This window comes from Salvia splendens, chromosome 20, assembly GCF_004379255.2.
Source record: "Salvia splendens isolate huo1 chromosome 20, SspV2, whole genome shotgun sequence".
Classification (NCBI taxonomy): domain Eukaryota; kingdom Viridiplantae; phylum Streptophyta; class Magnoliopsida; order Lamiales; family Lamiaceae; genus Salvia; species Salvia splendens.
This window is the reverse complement of record NC_056051.1, coordinates 12,636,031-12,650,906: the sequence shown is the minus strand read 5'-3', so window position 1 is coordinate 12,650,906 and position 14,876 is coordinate 12,636,031. Positions and strand designations below refer to the sequence as shown.

General features: G+C 45.9%; 1 pseudogene; it reads right to left on the bottom strand.

The window, feature by feature from the left end:
- Nucleotides 1–1,522: 1,522 nt before the first annotated feature.
- Nucleotides 1,523–13,449, bottom strand: LOC121781490 (annotated as a pseudogene).
- Nucleotides 13,450–14,876: the final 1,427 nt, after the last annotated feature.

Below are 14,876 nucleotides of genomic sequence, written 5' to 3'. Positions count from 1 at the left end.
GGCGCTGGCCAAGCCCCGCTGGAGCGGCGGCTTGGCCTGCGCTAGGTCCGTCCCTGCATCTAGCATTATATATACATATTATATTACATTTATTCTTTTTACGTGAGCATTATTCTTGTTTTGTCTAAATTGTTAGTATTTATAAATTTATTTTATTTTAATATATAAAAAATTATTATCTTCGTTATTTATTATATAAATGAATTAAAAATTAATTCTAAATTTGTTTATATTAATAATTTTAAATAAATGAAATTGAGCTTTGAGTTTTATATAATTTGTAAAATCAATACATATGCCTTATTTAAGCCTGTTATTTGAGACGTATTTATTAGTTTTACTTTACATGCGTTGAAATATGTTCATCTTCATTTATATATATTGATACTCTTATCCCCACACTTTTTGTATAAAATCAAAATGTACAGTACTATGAAATTGTAACTGGAGAGGTCACAAAACAAATCATTTAATTACAAGGTCCATAAGTCAAAATAATACAGCACCAAATTTAATAAAGTAATCACTCTTGCAACCGCACTTTGCCCTTTTTTTATTTTTCTTTTTTTTTCTTCTACGTTTAGAGCATCTCCAATAACCGGCGTCACCACCGCGACGCCGATTTTTCGCCGACGCCGGTTTGACGCCGAACCATTGGAACCGGCGTCGGCGAAATCGGCGTCAAAATCGGCGTCGCCATGCCGATTCCCGCGCTGACGCCGGTTCCGACGCCGATCCTCACGGGCGCCATTGTGGGTCCCGGATCGGCGCCAAACCGGCGTCGGATTTAAAATATTTTTTTTTTGTTTTTCGAAAACACTATATATACGCGCGTTGAACCTCATTTTCATTCGCACCACTTGTTTTAACGAGTATTCTCTCTACCTTTAAATTTATGTAATTTTTTAAATGTAATTTTTTTAATGTAATTTTTTATGCAAATTTATGTAATTTTTATGCAAATTTATGTAATTTTTTAAACCGGAGGATTGCAAGGCGTTAGTTTTTATGCAAATTTATGTAATTTTTTAAATGTAATTTTTTTAATTATTGTACTTTTTTTTAAAATTAATGTACTTTTTAAATTTTAATATTATTATTCGAATTTTCCGTATTTGTCTCGTAAATTAAATTCCGTATGTTGATACGAGTGAAAATTAAATTATATAATTATTATTAGTGATGTGGATAGGTAGTGTGAAGGCTATGTGAGGGCTATTTGATGTCCAGTTGATGTGGCAAGCTGATGTGGCAGGAGAATTGTAGTGCTGATGATGTGGCAGTGTGAAGGCTATTTGAGGGCTATTTGACGTCCTAACCTATTGGAGATGCTCTTACATCGATATTAATTTCAATATTACAACATGAAAAAGAAAAAAAAAATTGTAGCGGGAGAATATGACAGGAGACCTACTTCGGCCCCTAATTTCAAATCCTAATTCATTATAATTATAGCTGTATACATGTATGCTTGCCCCAGAAATTGGTTATTAAATTTATATTTGTAAAACAGGAAAATTAATTAATTTTGAGAAATGTGGGGGTATAGTCGAATAGGAAGTCCTTTAGCCGGAATTGGCATTGGATCAATGATACGATCCTAACTCTCTTCTATTATAATTATTTTGTTTAGATATCATAGGGATTTAGCATATCTTCTTTTATTATTTTGTTTAGATATTATAGGGATTTAGCATATCTTTTTTGTATCCACACATATTATAAATATGTGTGGAGTCTTCCATAATATTCATTCAATGAAATACAATATTATTTTGGCCAAGTCCACGTGTGATTCTTTGAATCCCTAATTCCTTACGCTACCTGCTGCCCGACGGAAGGTCTCCGCGCACAGCCGGAACGTATATCTGATCTGTAGCCGTTGCCCGACGGGTTGGAACCCGCGCACAGCCGCCCAGATCTTTATCTCCGCCGACCCTCACGGGCGCCGGATTATCTTTATCTCGTTATTATCCGTTTTATCGGATCGTTAGGGATTTAGGTCCTTAACAACTGGTGCTTTCATCGTGATCTCACCCTCCCACCATCTCGAACCGAAGCTACACCGCTGCCCGACGGAAAACATTCCGCGCACAGCAACTACTTTGGTTGCCGAGTCCCGCCTGTCCGCCGAGCTCTAGCCTCCGAACAACTCTACCTCTGCAACGCCCGACGGGAAAGATTCTCGCGTGCCGCGTCAAAGTCAGACGCTCATCATCCACCACAGCCACGCTTCAGTCCGTCGACATGTCATACGACTACGTCGGCTATCGCCGTCGTCAATACGACGTCTCTCAGGCCACACAGCCATTCCGTCCCTACCAGCTGGCCCAACCTCGCAGTGTAACCTGTTGGGACCCTCCGAGCAGCAAGGTGGAAGTACTCCGTTCACCGTCGTGTCCTGATCCAGAATCACCCTACGTCTCACACCACTTGGATCCACCTGATCGTCGCCCACGACCGAGATACCAACTCCAGGATTTCGATCCCTATGACCCTCCACCGACGCGGCATCCCTCTTGTTGGGAACCACCGCCTCACCGGGCATCGCAGGGATACTCGGATTATGATCAGCCACCGCCGCGTCCACCGAGTTGCTGGAATCCGCTCAGACATCGAACCAATCGCCGCTGTCCACCGGCGCAACAGCAGGACCGCGGCTACCTGCCTTTTGACCGGCACCGACGCTCGGAGACGTGTAGGGATCGACCTCACCCTCAGGAGGAGGTGAGAGCGCTGCGAGTCCAGCCCCCCTCCCACCGGCCCCCGCTACTCCACCGAACAGCCACCGCGGGACCTATACAGTCAGCCCACGCTGGTGACCAGTCAAACTTCTGACCAACCTACGCACTCGCCTACCTGTTGGGATTCACCGGAAGAGTTGCACACACAGCCTATGTACCAGCCACCACCGCGCGACGATCGTTGGGTCACCGCACAACGACGTTGCCTGTTGTTGCCCCCAGTCTCAAGGTTCGTTCGCCTTGCCCGGCCCAACTAGTTGCCGTAGTGATTTCAACGAGAAGTTACGTAGTTGTAGATTGGAGCAAGCCGCCCTTCTCGCCTGCGTGAATGCATTGTTTGAGGAGAATATTGATGACGATAATCTAGCTGAGGATGTTCCCGACAACGTTGCTCACAATGGGAGTGCTAATCTTGTTGTACCAAATGACGAGTCCCTGGAAGAGATCATCAAGACCAACAATACGCCGCTGCAAGTGCTTGTCGGGGCATATGACGAGAAGATTGATGATATTAGTGTTCCAACACATAAGGAATTGGAGATGAAAGATGATGTAGCGACTTTGTTGGAGAAAGGAAATAAAACCGAAGCCCTTCGATCTAGTTTAGAGCAGAAAGAAAAAGATTTCAGTGTATTGAGTAAGAAGCCGAACAAGAGAGCATGGAGAATCAGAGCCTTGTTGATGGCATCGAGGCTGGATTGGATATGAAAAAACAGGACAGTCAAGAGGAAATGGAAGAGAAGCGAAGGTTGTTTGAGGATGAGCTTAAATTAAAAGCAGAAGAATTGGGTAAGACAGGTGATGCTCACTCCAGTTCGCAAGCACTTGTTTGTGTCTATGTGGATTTAAATGTTAGTAATGTTACAAGTATGAATCCTCGATTACCGTCGCTCGCCGCCGATGTAAGGTTGATTCCTCCAGGAAATGACACGCCGTGTTTGAGCATTCATGGAGGTGTGGCAAAACTTTTCATTTTTACGTTGAATTGTCACGACAACAATATGGCGGGGGTGTCCACCATATCTTATACCCAACACGGTTCTCTATTGGTGATTTTGGGTGGAAATGATGAAGGGAGACGCATAACTAGTCGGTGGGCGTTTGATCCAGGAGGAGATACCTCGCCAGAGCTTCTACTTTCAACTCTCTTCGTGGTTTTATGGTTCCTACCTTGAGGACAAGGTGGATTTCAACCGTGGGGGAGTTGATACGATCCTAACTCTCTTCTATTATAATTATTTTGTTTAGATATCATAGGGATTTAGCATATCTTCTTTATTATTTTGTTTAGATATTATAGGGATTTAGCATATCTTTTTTGTATCCACACATATTATAAATATGTGTGGAGTCTTCCATAATATTCATTCAATGAAATACAATATTATTTTGGCCAAGTCCACGTGTGATTCTTTGAATCCCTAATTCCTTACGCTACCTGCTGCCCGACGGAAGGTCTCCGCGCACAGCCGGAACGTATATCTGATCTGTAGCCGTTGCCCGACGGGTTGGAACCCGCGCACAGCCGCCCAGATCTTTATCTCCGCCGACCCTCACGGGCGCCGGATTATCTTTATCTCGTTATTATCCGTTTTATCGGATCGTTAGGGATTTAGGTCCTTAACAATCAACCACAATTTCTCATCAGGATTATCTTCTCCCATTTAAACTTGGTGACAAGGTGGTGCATGAACACTAAGATCTCCAATCGGGCATACTCCTTCCCGGGGCACATCCTGGGCCCACCCCCGAATGGAACAAATGTGTACGGGGCAGGCCCCGATCCCTCAACCTCGAAGGGTCGAACTTCTCTGGCTCCGGGAAGAAGTCTGAGTTCTTGTGAGTCGAATTTGCACTCCAATATAACTGCACCACGTATATACAAATTAAACAAATGCAAGACAAGTTATTAAGGAAATAAATAGTTAACCATGTTTTATGCCCTTAATACTTTTAGAAAACCCCTCAATCCGAGAAGAGTTAATTTAGAGAAAAGCGTGATTTATGTCATGTTTGACATAACCGGCGTTTGACCAATAAGTCACACTTGGTTAGTGCCTTTTACTTGTGAAATTTGGTTACACGAAACATAGAAAAAAATTAGACAAATGTAGATGGGAGGAGAAATGACCTTCCAGCCCTTGGGGATGGAGAAAACCATTGTAGGAGAAATCGGCAAGCGCTTCCCTGAAGAGGCGGCGCCAGCCTCCACACCTCACACGCAACGTTCCATGAGTACTTCATTTTCTACAAGTCCTCCCAGTTTAGCAGCTCTCCTTCCCCCTTGCTCTTCCCGATCTCCATTTGCTCTGCACAAGTAATTACCCTTATTGATGTATCATTTCATTTTTACTACTTTTAATGAGTGGACCCTATATTCCACTAACTCTTCTCACTCTCATTTTATTATAAAACTAAGTATGTACAATCCATTAACTTTTTTCATTCACTTTCTTTCTTCATAAAGTCAAACAATTTCTTAAATCCTGTACCGGTCAGATATGAGACATTTAATTGGGACCACATGAAGTATATAACCACAACCCCTACTCTATTAGGCTGAGGCCTTTAGGAGAGAAACCTTAGCATATAGCAAACAATATCATACTAATATTTACCTCTGTAGACGCTCTGATAGACGTCCGGTAGCTCGGCGAGGTACTTGACGACGAAGGTACACGCCGAGCTAGCGGTATCATGGCCGCCGATGAGCAATCCAAGAATATTATTAGCAATATCCGACTCTTTCATGAACTTCCCATCTTCATTGCTAGTAAGAAGCATGTGCGACAAGATATCCTGCGTCGGCGAAGCCCTCCCCTCGGCGAGGTCCACCTTCCGCCGCTTGATAATCCCCACCAGCTCCCTCCTTATGTACGCCGAGGCCTTGATCCCCTTGCTGAACGGCGTCCCGGGCAGATCAATCGGGATTGAAATCAGCCCCGACGCCAGCAGATTAACGGCGCCGCGAACCTCTCTACCTGCGCCGGATCCTCGACGGAGAGGAAGAGGCGGCAGGCGAGCCAGAACGTGTAGTTTTTCGCCAGGGGAAAACGACGACGTTTTGCTTGTTCTCCCATCCGTCGGCGAGGGTGGCGGCGGGCGATTTCGTCCATGATGGCGACGTAGCGGTGGAGGGGCTTCAGGCTTGAAGAAGGTGGGGAGTGATGGTTTGGCGAATTTTTGATGGTGATGAATGCTGGAAAATACAGATCACGACACAGAGATTTACGTGGTTCGATTTACTGAAGTAAATCTACGTCCACGGGAAGAAGGGAGGGCAAGATTGTATTGCTTGATCTGGGATTACAGCTTACAACACAGACTTGCTATATGATATTTTATCTCTAGAGAGCTTAACCCTTTTCTATCTGATCTAAGTTCTATTTATACATTGAACTAAGATCGTGGCTTGCATCACCACTAATGATGGTTGTGGATGTCGTGGAGGTCATGGAGATCCTGCATGGGTCCACTACCTCTTTGTTTGGTCTGCTTATCCCGCATGAGATCCTGCATGATTTGACATCACTAAATAGATCGTGTAGTGGTCATGAGATCCTGCATGGGTCCACTATCTCCCAGTTCGGTCGAATACTGAGACCGAACTGCTGAACTATTGCCGAGCAGCTTTTGCCGATCTGAGAGTAGAACTGATTGGTCGGCTTTTACCGAGCTGTAGGCTGGGGCCGAACTCTTTGGTAATGCCGAACTGATACTCTTCCTTGGGCTTTGGGCTGATGGGCCGTCACTGCTATTGGGCTTGTTTAGTCCGTACTCCATCACTACCCCCCCCGAAAAGCGAAGTGAATCACTTCGGCGAAGCGAGTCACTTCGGCATTCTGGATAAAGGTACGGGGGAGGCTGACGTCAGGGGACGTGCCTTGCGCGTTCATCCTTTGAATACTTTTTGCTGTTGCTTCTTCTGCACTCTGTCTCTTTTGCGTAAAAAATTTCCTTCCGCTTTCAAGAATTTCTTCAGAATTTCTTCAGATTTTGCAAAGAGTAAGAACCATGTCTTCTTCTTCTTCTTCTGAGTTAGGTAGCGGTAGGAAAGGGGGCAAGGGGTCTTCTAGCCGGAAAGAGTCCGGGGAGAAGACTGTAGAATACTTTCACAGCGTCTTGAGTAAGGACACCGTGATATCTCTACACGAAAAATATCTTCTTCCCGGGGGGAAGGCGGTGGTTCCCGACGATGATCATAGGGCTAACGACCCGCCGGAGGGTTATGCCACCGTTTACGAAGCCTGCTTAGAATGCGGGCTTCGTTTCCCTCTTCCCCCACCTTTTGTAGAGCTTCTTGATTTTTTTCAACTCCCTTTAGGTCAGGTGACTCCGAATTCGTGGAGGCACTTGTCGGCTTTTGCTGCCGAACTCCGTAGGCTAGATAAGGATCTGTCTCTGCGGGCAATCCTTAATTTTTTCCAGTTTAAAAGGAAGGGATCTTGGTTTTACTTGATCCCCTTACAGCCTTTTAGGGCATTCTGCAAAACCAAGTGGCCGAAATGGCAAAACCGCTTCTTTTTTTATAATAGGACAGCGGCTCCGAGCTTTCCTTGGAGAGGGCCGAAGTCCGTGATTCCCCATCCTCGGTTAGAACCGTTGGCCGAGCTCGAGGGCGAGCTCAATAAGATTCCTATGATTAGGAAACAGTACTCGGAAACTGAGCTCGTCAAGGGCGACCTCGTGTTCAATATCTCGTCTTCGGACGAAGAAACTGAGGGTGAGGATTTCTTTTTTATGCTTTTACTGCTTTAGCGGCGAAAACTAACCTTGCTTTCTTGCTTTTTGGCAGTGTACATGCTGAATAAGATGAGCCGCAAATCTTCGGAGTCCAAGGAGCCGGAGAGGCCGAAAATCACCAGCTCGGCGTCTGATGCCGAGAGGACTCCGAAGAGGCAAAAAACCTCTTCGGATCCGAAGAAGCCGGAGTCGACTTCGGCAAAGGGGAAGGGGAAGGCCCAGAAGCCCCCGAGAGCGCCAGAGAAAGACGTGGTCTTGGCGCCTCCTTCGGAACATATCTGTGAGCCGTTTTTATGGCCCACGGACTTCGCCGAGGTGAATTCTCTTCTTGATTTTCTGGCCTTGCTTTTTTCCTGTATTTTTTTGTGGCCCCTTTGTTGACTTTTTTCTTTATCCATTTTCAGAGGAACGATATGCTCTCCAAGCTCGTCGCCGTCGAACTTTCCAAAGCGTCCAATGACTATGCTGAGATGCAGAGGAAGTTGGCGGCTGCTTGTCATCGGGCCGAACAGGCTGAGGCTAACCTTTGAGAAGGCCAGAGCTGCTAGGATTTCGGCCCAGGATGAAGCTCAGTTTGCCCAAAAACCAGCTCGTCATCCAGCGAGAGCAGACGAAACGGAGGGATGCTGCTGCCGTGGTTGCCCAAGGGGGAGGTTCTCCGTGCTTTCGCGGAGAAACTCTTTCTGAGCAACCAATTTCAGCCTTTGTCGGTGATCTGCTGAAACTGATGACCGATAAAGCCGAGCAGGGTCCCGAAGTCATCCTGCCGCTGTACGGCCGAGAGATAGCAGCTCGGCTTCAGAGTCTGCCGGTGCTTGAGGAGCTTGCTTCGTCCTCGGTCCTGCTTTCTGCAGACCAAGTTCGTAGTTGCCGAGCTGACCGCGATGAGACATGGAGGCTATCTTTGCCTCCATAGGGTCAGTTTCACCCGCTCCAATTTTCCATGCAGAGGGTGATACCGAGCAGCATGAGCGGCAGACCGGCGATGAGCAGGCCGAGCAGGAGGCGCAGCAGATCGGCTACGGTGGCGCCGAGCAGGCTGGGGAGAGCAGGGAGGCCGAGGCTGAAGCTGAAGCAGACAAGGAGAAGGAAGCTGAACCTCACCGAGAAGGCGGAGACGAAGCTAGCGGAGTATGATTTCGTCTTCCTTCTCTTAGTTTAGTTTCTTCCTTCTTGTAAAACGGCCTTGAAGCCCTTGTGTAGAAAAAATTTTTTTCTTATGAATGAAAAAATTCTTCTTTCTGCTCTTGTGTCTTCGTATAGCCTTTCGTACTCTCTTACTCCTGTTGTGGTTTACTACCTGCTCGGTAAGCTGAAATGCCGAACTGACGTAGCTGCTTTGTATTCTTAACTCTCAAGGAGCTGGAGGTACTTCACTGGAAGCGGCTGTACTCTTCGGCTTTAGACGAAGCTGAGAAAAGAGCTATAGCTGACCAGATGAAGAATGACGAACTCTTGGCTCGTTCAATGAAGCTGGAGGCCGATAATAAGGACTTAGAGTCCGAAAAGAAGGATCTGGAGGCCGAGCTGAACACTGCCGTCGCTGAGAGGACTGCGTATGAGGATTTCATCTGCAGGCGTGGGGGAATGACCATCTCTGAAGTTGAAGAACGAGTTGACGAACTGTGGGAGGAATATCATGTACTCCGGAGGAACAATGCGCTGGAGAGCTCGGCTTGCCAACAAGTCGTGAAATCATTGCGGCGCTGGGCTTCTCGGTACGACATAGTTCTTTCCCGGCGTCCCTCAATTGAGAGATTCCTCAGGCATTTCCCGCCAACAGATGCTAGTACTCCAGCTCAAACCTCTGATTCACTCGCTCAAAACCGTACTCCAAGTCAGCAACGAACTCAGGGACAACCAGAGACGTCAAGTCGAGGACGGACTGAAGTTCGCAGAGGAGCTGTGGTTATGAGTGAGCAAGATCGGCAAATGCTTCGTGAAGAGACTCTTCGCCGCCGAGGTGCTAGGGCTTCTCGGGCTCAGGGAAGAGGCGGTAGGTCGATTAGAGCATCTCGTCGACCTGCTTATTCTTCAGCTGCCGAGAACGCCCGAACTCGGCTTCACGAGGATTTTGTGAATAGATGGCTCAACTTTAGCAACCCTGGACAGTAGGATAGTCCTTTGTAATAGCGTAACGCCATCTCGTAGGGTAGCGGAGTTGTGTGCCGAACAAGATTTGAAAAATGAAATTTTGTTTTCGCTTCTAACACTGTGTATTTACAGCTTAGCGAAAAAATTTCATCGTACTTGTCCTCGGTCTTATGAAGTAAACTTCTTTGACCGGACTCGTCTTTGGTCTGATGAAATAAACATCTTTGACCGGACTCGTCTTTGGTCTGATGAAATAAACATCTTTGACCGGACTCGTCTTTGGTCTGATGAAATAAACATCTTTGACCGGACTCGTCTTTGGTCTGATGAAATAAACATCTTTGACCGGACTCGTCTTTGGTCTGATGAAATAAACATCTTTGACCGGACTCGTCTTTGGTCTGATGAAATAAACATCTTTGACCGGACTCGTCTTTGGTCTGATGAAATAACATCTTTGACCGGACTCGTCTTTGGTCTGATGAAATAAACATCTTTGACCGGACTCGTCTTTGGTCTGATGAAATAAACATCTTTGACCGGACTCGTCTTTGGTCTGATGAAATAAACATCTTTGACCGGACTAAGCTTGTGTCCTAATTTGGCGAGTTTTATCGCTCGGATCGGACTTTCCGTTGTCCTAATTTGGGGATCGGACTTTCCCTTGTCCTAATTCGGCGAGTTTTATCGCGTGGATCGGACTTTCCCTTGTCCTAATTCAGGCAAGTTTTATCGCGTGAATCGGACTTTTGTTGCAGTTCGTTTCAGACGAAGTGCTTGATTCTTAAGCTGAATTGTGGTCTTGTATCCTCTTTAGAAGCTTGGACTTCACAATCGTTGGCTTATTGCAGTTCGTTTCAGATGAACTGCTTGTTTAAGCTGAATTGTGGTCTTGTATCCTCTTTAGAAGCTTGGACTCACAATCGTAGGCTTATATATGTTCTAAAAAGGGGATCAGCCTTCGAAGAACAAGATACCTCAGTAACATTTGTAAGAGACGACACGCACAGAGACAGACAAAACACACAGACAAAACGCACAGAGACAAACAAAGACCAAGCAAACCAAAGAAAGCACATTGACCGAACAGGACTCAAGATTGACTGACCGGACTGTCTCTTACAAATGGAACTTCTTGAGGTTGGAAATGTGCCATGTTCGGGGTACCTGTTCTCCTGACATGTGAGCCAATTTGTAAGACCCTTTGCCGAGGACTTCTGACACCCGATATGGACCTTCCCATGTGGGTTCGAGTTCGCCCAGCTTTTCTGCTCGGCTTACTTCGTTGTTTCTCGAGACGAGATCTCCCACTTGAAATTGCAGCTTTTTCACCCTTTGGTTATAATACCGGGCTACTTGCTCCTTGTACTTGGCTGCTTTTATGCAGGCCAATTCTCTTCTTTCTTCGGCCAGATCTAGTTCGGCTCTCAGTCCGTCGTCATTCATTTCTGAGGAGAAATTTAGAGTTCGGGGACTGGGTATGCCGATCTCAACCGGAATCACGGCTTCAGTGCCGTACACCATCGAGTTCGGCTCTGGTGTGACTTCGGTCATTTCGCCTGCCTCTGACTCCGGCTGCTGTGATTGCTATGCTTGATGGTGCCGAACTGATTGCTCGGCACTTTTAAGCGCAATCTGCGAACACACTTGCTCTTTTTCGATCACCTCGGATGACCGCTATCCCTCCTTTGGTGGGGAAGGTGTTCGGCGAGGAAGCCTCTGATCGCTATGATCGGGCTTCTTTTTGTCTTCTCTAGATGAGCTGTCTAAAGACCGTTTTCGACGGTCTGCCTCATCGGCACGAGAAAACTTGTCCGCAATGTCCCACATCTCTTGAGCTGTTTGCGGACTGCATTCCACGAGCTTTCTGTAGAGAGCTCCGGGCAAGATTCCATTTTGGAATGCCGAAATGACAAGTAGATCATTGAGATTATCTACTTGTAGGCATTCCTTGTGGAATCTCGTCATGAAGTCGTTGATCTTTTCGTCGCGACCTTGACGTATAGAAAGCAGCTGAGCCGAAGTGATCCGGGCTTCCGCTTTCTGAAAGAACCTCCTGTGGAAAGCCTCCATTAGATCTCGGTAAGATCTAATGCTGCCTTGGGGGAGGCTATCGAACCACCTTCTTGCGTTCCCGATAAGCAGCTCGGGGAACAGCTTGCACATATGGACCTCATTGAGACCTTGGTTCGCCATATTATACTGATAGCGTCCCAGGAAGTCATGAGGATCCACCAACCCGTCATAAGTCATCGACGGAGTTCGGTAGTTCTGTGGAAGGGGAGTTCGGGTGATATCGTCCGAGAACGGAGTCTTCAATGCTCCGTACATGGCGAACCCGACATCTCTTCGGTATGGAGGAGATGGAGATCTCCTGTGATTCCGGTACCGAGGAGGAACAGGAACATGTCGGGGTTGAGGATTCTTCTTCCTGGAAGACACGGCACTACTGCGGTAGTGACTTTCATGTCTGGATGAGGAAGGAGAACCCACCGTTTTCGTCTTCGGCTGTTGGCTCTTTTGCAGGAAGGCTAAGAACTCATCCTGCTTCTCAGCCAAGAACAGCTTGACAGCCTCATTCAAATCAGGCTGCTGGGAAGACTCGGTGTGTGGACCTTTTGAGCGGCTTGTTCCTTCATCGTGAAAACTGGAAGTAGATGTCTCCCGAGGCTGTTTTCCGGACCTGCGGGCTGGACTAGCTTCCTCATGGTTTTCACGAACGGTATTACGGGTAAGTGTGTGATCTGGTATGCATTTTTTTGGGGTGGAAAAAGGGTCAAAAATTCGCTTTATCACAAATTTGGTTCTCTGTTTCCCACAGACGGCGCCAGTGATGGTTTGGCGAATTTTTGATGGTGATGAATGCTGGAAAATACAGATCACGACACAGAGATTTACGTGGTTCGATTTACTGAAGTAAATCTACGTCCACGGGAAGAAGGGAGGGCAAGATTGTATTGCTTGATCTGGGATTACAGCTTACAACACAGACTTGCTATATGATATTTTATCTCTAGAGAGCTTAACCCTTTTCTATCTGATCTAAGTTCTATTTATACATTGAACTAAGATCGTGGCTTGCATCACCACTAATGATGGTTGTGGATGTCGTGGAGGTCATGGAGATCCTGCATGGGTCCACTACCTCTTTGTTTGGTCCGCTTATCCCGCATGAGATCCTGCATGATTTGACATCACTAAATAGATCGTGTAGTGGTCATGAGATCCTGCATGGGTCCACTATCTCCCAGTTCGGTCGAATACTGAGACCGAACTGCTGAACTATTGCCGAGCAGCTTTTGCCGATCTGAGAGTAGAACTGATTGGTCGGCTTTTACCGAGCTGTAGGCTGGGGCCGAACTCTTTGGTAATGCCGAACTGATACTCTTCCTTGGGCTTTGGGCTGATGGGCCGTCACTGCTATTGGGCTTGTTTAGTCCGTACTCCATCAGGGAGCATGTGGCGCATTTTGATGGATTCTTCTTTCGAGGAGGTTTGGGTTGAGGTGTTGTTGGGGAAGATCTTGTCGACGGAGGAGGGCCACCAGGCCTGGACGAGCTTGTTCTCGTTGGAGAAGAGGAACTTGTTGGTGGCGGGGCCGCAGAGGACGGCCGCGGGGGCGCCGAGGAGGTGGGTGCGGAAGACGAGGGAGGAGTAGCGGGCCATCCGGTCGAAGATGAACTTCTCCGGGTGGCCCTTCCACCCTGTCGAGAGGAACTCGAGGCTCTTGCCGAGGACGGGCCAGCCGGTCCCTGCCCGGGGGGAGGGGGGCGGAGGAGGCGGGCCGCGTCTTGTAGAAGAGGAGGTGGAGGGAGAGGGAGATGACAGAGACGAAGAAGCAGAGGAGGGAGGCGTAGAACAGCTCCATGGCTTCTGCTTTATTTTCTGTGGTTTCATATGCTTGGGTTTGGATGTGTATTTAGACCATCCACAATAGGCGCCCAGCGACCGCCCAGCCGAGCGCCGGCGCTGGGCGGTTCGCTGGGCGGTCTATTGTAGTCGCCCAGCGGACGATTGGAGAGAGAAACCGCGCAGCGCTGGGCGGTTTCGTGGCGCTGGGCGGTGCGCTGGGCGATCCGCTCGGCGCTATTGCAGCGCCCGGATCGCCCAACGCGATTTTTTTTAAAATTTGAATTTTTGAAATTCGAATTTTTTAAAAAAATCAAATATAAAAAAATATTATTTATTTATAAAAATTGTTTTCTATATATAAAAATCAATTTTATAAATAAATTTATACTAGAAATTCGTAATAGCCCATATATATTTAATGGGCTTGCGAATTTATGAAACTCATTCTTGGTTGTCTCTCTTTTATAGAGACATCCTTGAATGTTTTATGTTCCACTTTCGATGTGGGACAAACTCATTCTTGGTTGCCTCTATTTTATAGAGACATCCTTGAATGTTTTATGTTCCACTTTCGGTGTGGGACAAACTCATTCAAGGATGTTTCTCTTTTATAGAGAGATATCCATGAATGTTTTATGTTCCACTTTCGATGTGGGACAAACTCATTCAAGGATGTTTCTCTTTTATAGAGAGATATCCTTGAATGTTTTATGTTCCACTTTCGATGTGGGACAATCTCATTCAAGGATGTTTCTCTTTTATAGAGAGATATCCTTGAATGTTTTATGTTCCACTTTCGATGTGGGACAATCTCATTCAAGGATGTTTCTCTTTTATAGAGAGATATCCTTGAATGTTTTATGTTCCACTTTCGATGTGGGACAATCTCATTCAAGGATTTTCTATAAAATTGTATTTTAAATTATGTCATTTTTATTTTTTTAAGATTTTAATTATGTCTTTTTTTTTATTTTTTAACTTTAAGTTGTAATGTTATTTTAAATTTTCGTTTGTAAATTTAATTAATGTAATTTTTTTAATTATGTAATTTTTTTTAATTATGTACTTTTTAAATTTTATTAATATTAGTGAATTTTTCCGTATATGTCTCGTAAATTAAATTTCGTATATTGCGTTATTGTTAATTATTGCATTTTGTATATATTTGTTAATAGTGATGTGGATATTATGTGGCTAGGCTATGGCTGGGCTATTGCTGGGCTATTTGCTTGTTTTGATGATGTGGCAGGAGGATTTTTAGTGCTGATGATGTGGCAGTGGCTAGGCTATGGCTGGGCTATTGCTGGGCTATTTCTATTGTGGATGGCCTTATAGAGAGGGAACCGCGTCTGCTTACTCACCATTGGTTCTGTGGTATTCTAACTTAATAGTCAAAATATAACCGCAACGAATTATTGCCTCCGACAACCGGATATTTACTTT